The sequence below is a fragment of the Heterodontus francisci genome, unplaced genomic scaffold, assembly GCF_036365525.1.
Source record: "Heterodontus francisci isolate sHetFra1 unplaced genomic scaffold, sHetFra1.hap1 HAP1_SCAFFOLD_184, whole genome shotgun sequence".
NCBI classification, from domain to species: domain Eukaryota; kingdom Metazoa; phylum Chordata; class Chondrichthyes; order Heterodontiformes; family Heterodontidae; genus Heterodontus; species Heterodontus francisci.
Window position 1 is genome coordinate 3,206,003 of NW_027141723.1, and position 6,568 is coordinate 3,212,570.

The window sequence follows — 6,568 nt, forward strand, 5'->3', positions numbered from 1 at the left end:
GTGTTCTCTGTCAGTGTGTTAATATTCCTGAGGACAGTGGGGGTGTTTTACACTTCACAGGGTGTATCTGACTGTGGGTCATGATATACACAGTGTGTCAGTGAGTGTGTTAATATTAATCTGTGTTCTCTGTCAGTGTGTTAATATTCCTGAAACATTGGGGGTGTTTTACACTTCACAGGGTGTATCTGACTGTGGGTCATGATATACACAGTGTGTCAGTGAGTGTGTTAATATTAATTTGTGTTCTCTGTCAGTGTGTTAATATTCCTGAGGACAGTGGGGATGTTTTACACTTCACAGGGTGTATCTGACTGTGGGTCATGATATACACAGTGTGTCAGTGAGTGTGTTAATATTAATCTGTGTTCTCTGTCAGTGTGTTAATATTACTGAGGACAGTGGGGGTGTTTTACACTTCACAGGGTGTATCTGACTGTGGGTCATGATGTACACAGTGTGTCAGTGAGTGTGTTAATATTAATCTGTGTTCTCTGTCAGTGTGTTAATATTCCTGAGGACAGTGGGGGTGTTTTACACTTCACAGGGTGTATCTGACTGTGGGTCATGATATACACAGTGTGTCAGTGAGTGTGTTAATATTAATCTGTGTTCTCTGTCAGTGTGTTAATATTCCTGAGGACAGTGGGGGTGTTTTACACTTCACAGGGTGTATCTGACTTTGGGTCATGATATACACAGTGTGTCAGTGAGTGTGTTAATATTAATCTGTGTTCTCTGTCAGTGTGTTAATATTCCTGAGGACAGTGGGGGTGTTTTACACTTCACAGGGTGTATCTGACTGTGGGTCATGATGTACACAGTGTGTCAGTGAGTGTGTTCATATTAATCGGTGTTCTCTGTCAGTGTGTTAATATTCCTGAGGACAGTGGGGGTGTTTTACACTTCACAGGGTTTATCTGACTGTGGGTCATGATGTACACAGTGTGTCAGTGAGTGTGTTAATATTAATCTGTGTTCTCTGTCAGTGTGTTAATATTCCTGAGGACAGTGGGGGTGTTTTACACTTCACCGGGTGTATCTGACTGTGGGTCATGATGTACACAGTGTGTCAGTGAGTGTGTTAATATTAATCTGTGTTCTCTGTCAGTGTGTTAATATTACTGAGGACAGTGGGGGTGTTTACACTTCACAGGGTGTATCTGACTGTGGGTCATGATATACACAGTGTGTCAGTGAGTGTGTTAATATTTATCTGTGTTCTCTGTCAGTGTGTTAATATTCCTGAGGACAGTGGGGGTGTTTTACACTTCACAGGGTTTATCTGACTGTGGGTCATGATATACACAGTGTGTCAGTGAGTGTGTTAATATTAATCTGTGTTCTCTGTCAGTGTGTTAATATTCCTGAGGACAGTGGGGGTGTTTTACACTTCACAGGGTGTATCTGACTGTGGGTCATGATGTACACAGTGTGTCAGTGAGTGTGTTAATATTAATCTGTGTTCTCTGTCAGTGTGTTAATATTGCTGAGGACAGTGGGGGTGTTTTACACTTCACAGGGTTTATCTGACTGTGGGTCATGATATACACAGTGTGTCAGTGAGTGTGTTAATATTAATCTGTGTTCTCTGTCAGTGTGTTAATATTGCTGAGGACAGTGGGGGTGTTTTACACTTCACAGGGTGTATCTGACTGTGGGTCATGATATACACAGTGTGTCAGTGAGTGTGTTAACATTAATCTGTGTTCTCTGTCAGTGTGTTAATATTACTGAGGACAGTGGTGGTGTTTTACACTTCACAGGGTGTATCTGACTGTGGGTCATGATATACACAGTGTGTCAGTGAGTGTGTTAATATTAATCTGTGTTCTCTGTCAGTGTGTTAATATTCCTGAGGACAGTGGGGGTGTTTTACACTTCACAGGGTGTATCTGACTGTGGGTCATGATATACACAGTGTGTCAGTGAGTGTGTTAATATTAATCTGTGTTCTCTGTCAGTGTGTTAATATTCCTGAGGACAGTGGGGGTGTTTTACACTTCACAGGGTGTATCTGACTGTGGGTCATGATATACACAGTGTGTCAGTGAGTGTGTTAATATTAATCTGTGTTCTCTGTCAGTGTGTTAATATTCCTGAGGACAGTGGGGGTGTTTTACACTTCACAGGGTGTATCTGACTGTGGGTCATGATATACACAGTGTGTCAGTGAGTGTGTTAATATTAATCTGTGTTCTCTGTCAGTGTGTTAATATTCCTGAGGATAGTGGGGGTGTTTTACACTTCACAGGGTGTATCTGACTGTGGGTCATGATATACACAGTGTGTCAGTGAGTGTGTTAATATTAATCTGTGTTCTCTGTCAGTGTGTTAATATTCCTGAGGACAGTGGGGGTTTTTTACACTTCACAGGGTGTATCTGACTGTGGGTCATGATGTACACAGTGTGTCAGTGAGTGTGTTAATATTAATCTGTGTTCTCTGTCAGTGTGTTAATATTACTGAGGACAGTGGGGGTGTTTTACACTTCACAGGGTTTATCTGACTGTGGGTCATGATATACACAGTGTGTCAGTGAGTGTGTTCATATTAATCTGTGTTCTCTGTCAGTGTGTTAATATTACTGAGGACAGTGGGGGTGTTTTACACTTCACAGGGTGTATGTGACTGTGGGTCATGATATACACAGTGTGTCAGTGAGTGTGTTAATATTAATCTGTGTTCTCTGTCAGTGTGTTAATATTACTGAGGACAGTGGGGGTGTTTTACACTTCACAGGGTGTATCTGACTGTGGGTCATGATGTACACAGTGTGTCAGTGAGTGTGTTAATATTAATCTGTGTTCTCTGTCAGTGTGTTAATATTACTGAGGACAGTGCGGGTGTTTTACACTTCACAGGGTGTATCTGACTGTGGGTCATGATATACACAGTGTGTCAGTGAGTGTGTTAATATTAATCTGTGTTCTCTGTCAGTGTGTTAATATTACTGAGGACAGTGGGGGTGTTTTGCACTTCACAGGGTGTATCTGACTGTGGGTCATGATGTACACAGTGTGTCAGTGAGTGTGTTAATATTAATCTGTGTTCTCTGTCAGTGTGTTAATATTACTGAGGACAGTGGGGGTGTTTTGCACTTCACAGGGGGTATCTGACTGTGGGTCATGATGTACACAGTGTGTCAGTGAGCGTGTTAATATTAATCTGTGTACTCTGTCAGTGTGTTAATATTACTGAGGACAGTGGGGGTGTTTTACACTTCACAGGGTGTATCTGACTGTGGGTCATGATATACACAGTGTGTCAGTGAGTGTGTTAATATTAATCTGTGTTCTCTGTCAGTGTGTTAATATTACTGAGGACAGTGGGGGTGTTTTACACTTCACAGGGTGTATCTGACTGTGGGTCATGATATACACAGTGTGTCAGTGAGTGTGTTAATATTAATCTGTGTTCTCTGTCAGTGTGTTAATATTCCTGAGGACAGTGGGGTGTTTTACACTTCACAGGGAGTATCTGACTTTGGGTAATGATATACACAGTGTGTCAGTGAGTGTGTTAATATTAATCTGTGTTCTCTGTCACTGTGTTAATATTGCTGAGGACAGTGGGGGTGTTTTACACTTCACAGGGTGTATCTGACTGTGGGTCATGATGTACACAGTGTGTCAGTGAGTGTGTTAATATTAATCTGTGTTCTCTGTCAGTGTGTTAATATGACTGAGGACAGTGGGGGTGTTTTACACTTCACAGGGTGTATCTGACTGTGGGTCATGATATACACAGTGTGTCAGTGAGTGTGTTAATATTAATCTGTGTTCTCTGTCAGTGTGTTAATATTCCTGAGGACAGTGGGGGTGTTTTACACTTCACAGGGTGTATCTGACTGTGGGTCATGATGTACACAGTGTGTCAGTGAGTGTGTTAATATTAATCTGTTTTCTCTGTCAGTGTGTTAATATTGCTGAGGACAGTGGGGGTGTTTTACACTTCACAGGGTGTATCTAAATGTGGGTCATGATGTACACAGTGTGTCAGTGAGTGTGTTCATATTAATCTGTGTTCTCTGTCAGTGTGTTAATATTCCTGAGGACAGTGGGGGTGTTTTACACTTCACAGGGTTTATCTGACTGTGGGTCATGATGTACACAGTGTGTCAGTGAGTGTGTTAATATTAATCTGTGTTCTCTGTCAGTGTGTTAATATTCCTGAGGACAGTGGGGGTGTTTTACACTTCACAGGGTGTATCTGACTGTGGGTCATGATGTACACAGTGTGTCAGTGAGTGTGTTAATATTAATCTGTGTTCTCTGTCAGTGTGTTAATATTACTGAGGACAGTGGGGGTGTTTACACTTCACAGGGTGTATCTGACTGTGGGTCATGATATACACAGTGTGTCAGTGAGTGTGTTAATATTAATCTGTGTTCTCTGTCAGTGTGTTAATATTACTGAGGACAGTGGGGGTGTTTTACACTTCACAGGGTTTATCTGACTGTGGGTCATGATATACACAGTGTGTCAGTGAGTGTGTTAATATTAATCTGTGTTCTCTGTCAGTGTGTTAATATTCCTGAGGACAGTGGATGTGTTTTACACTTCACAGGGTGTATCTGACTGTGAGTCATGATGTACACAGTGTGTCAGTGAGTGTGTTAATATTAATCTGTGTTCTCTCTCAGTGTGTTAATATTGCTGAGGACTGTGGGGGTGTTTTACACTTCACAGGCTGTATCTGACTGTGGGTCATGATATACACAGTGTGTCAGTGAGTGTGTTAATATTAATCTGTGTTCTCTGTCAGTGTGTTAATATTGCTGAGGACAGTGGATGTGTTTTACACTTCACAGGGTGTATCTGACTGTGGGTCATGATATACACAGTGTGTCAGTGAGTGTGTTAACATTAATCTGTGTTCTCTGTCAGTGTGTTAATATTACTGAGGACAGTGGTGGTGTTTTACACTTCACAGGGTGTATCTGACTGTGGGTCATGATATACACAGTGTGTCAGTGAGTGTGTTAATATTAATCTGTGTTCTCTGTCAGTGTGTTAATATTGCTGAGGACAGTGGGGGTGTTTTACACTTCACAGGGTTTATCTGACTGTGGGTCATGATATACACAGTGTGTCAGTGAGTGTGTTAATATTAATCTGTGTTCTCTGTCAGTGTGTTAATATTACTGAGGACAGTGGGGGTGTTTTACACTTCACAGGGTGTATCTGACTGTTGGTCATGATATACACAGTGTGTCAGTGAGTGGGTTAATATTAATCTGTGTTCTCTGTCAGTGTGTTAATATTACTGAGGACAGTGGGGGTGTTTTACACTTCACAGGGTGTATCTGACTGTGGGTCATGATATACACAGTGTGTCAGGGAGTGTGTTAATATTAATCTGTGTTCTCTGTCAGTGTGTTAATATTCCTGAGGACAGTGGGGGTGTTTTACACTTCACAGGGTGTATCTGACTGTGGGTCATGATATACACAGTGTGTCAGTGAGTGTGTTAATATTAATCTGTGTTCTCTGTCAGTGTGTTAATATTCCTGAGGACAGTGGGGGTGTTTTACACTTCACAGGGTGTATCTGACTGTGGGTCATGATATACACAGTGTGTCAGTGAGTGTGTTAATATTAATCTGTGTTCTCTGTCAGTGTGTTAATATTCCTGAGGACAGTGGGGGTGTTTTACACTTCACAGGGTTTATCTGACTGTGGGTCATGATATACACAGTGTGTCAGTGAGTGTGTTAATATTAATCTGTGTTCTCTGTCAGTGTGTTAATATTACTGAGGACAGTGGGGGTGTTTTATACTTCACAGGGGGTATCTGACTGTGGGTCATGATATACACAGTGTGTCAGTGAGGGTGTTAATATTAATCTGTGTTCTCTGTCAGTGTGTTAATATTACTGAGGACAGTGGGGGTGTTTTACACTTCACAGGGTGTATCTGACTGTGGGTCATGATATACACAGTGTGTCAGTGAGTGTGTTAATATTAATCTGTGTTCTCTGTCAGTGTGTTAATATTACTGAGGACAGTGGGGGTGTTTTACACTTCACAGGTTGTATCTGACTGTGGGTAATGATGTACACAGTGTGTCAGTGAGTGTGTTAATATTAATCTGTGTTCTCTGTCAGTGTGTTAATATTACTGAGGACAGTGGGGGTGTTTTACACTTCACAGGGTGTATCTGACTGTGGGTCATGATATACACAGTGTGTCAGTGAGTGTGATAATATTAATCTGTGTTCTCTGTCAGTGTGTTAATATTACTGTGGACAGTGGGGGTGTTTTACACTTCACAGGGTGTATCTGACTGTGGGTCATGATATACACAGTGTGTCAGTGAGTGTGTTAATATTAATCTGTGTTCTCTGTCAGTGTTTTAATATTCCTGAGGACAGTGGGGATGTTTTACACTTCACAGGGTGTATCTGACTCTGGGTCATGATATACACAGTGTGTCAGTGAGTGTGTTAATATTAATCTGTGTTCTCTGTCAGTGTGTTAATATTACTGAGGACAGTGGGGGTGTTTTACACTTCACAGGGTGTATCTGACTGTGGGTCATGATATACACAGTGTGTCAGTGAGA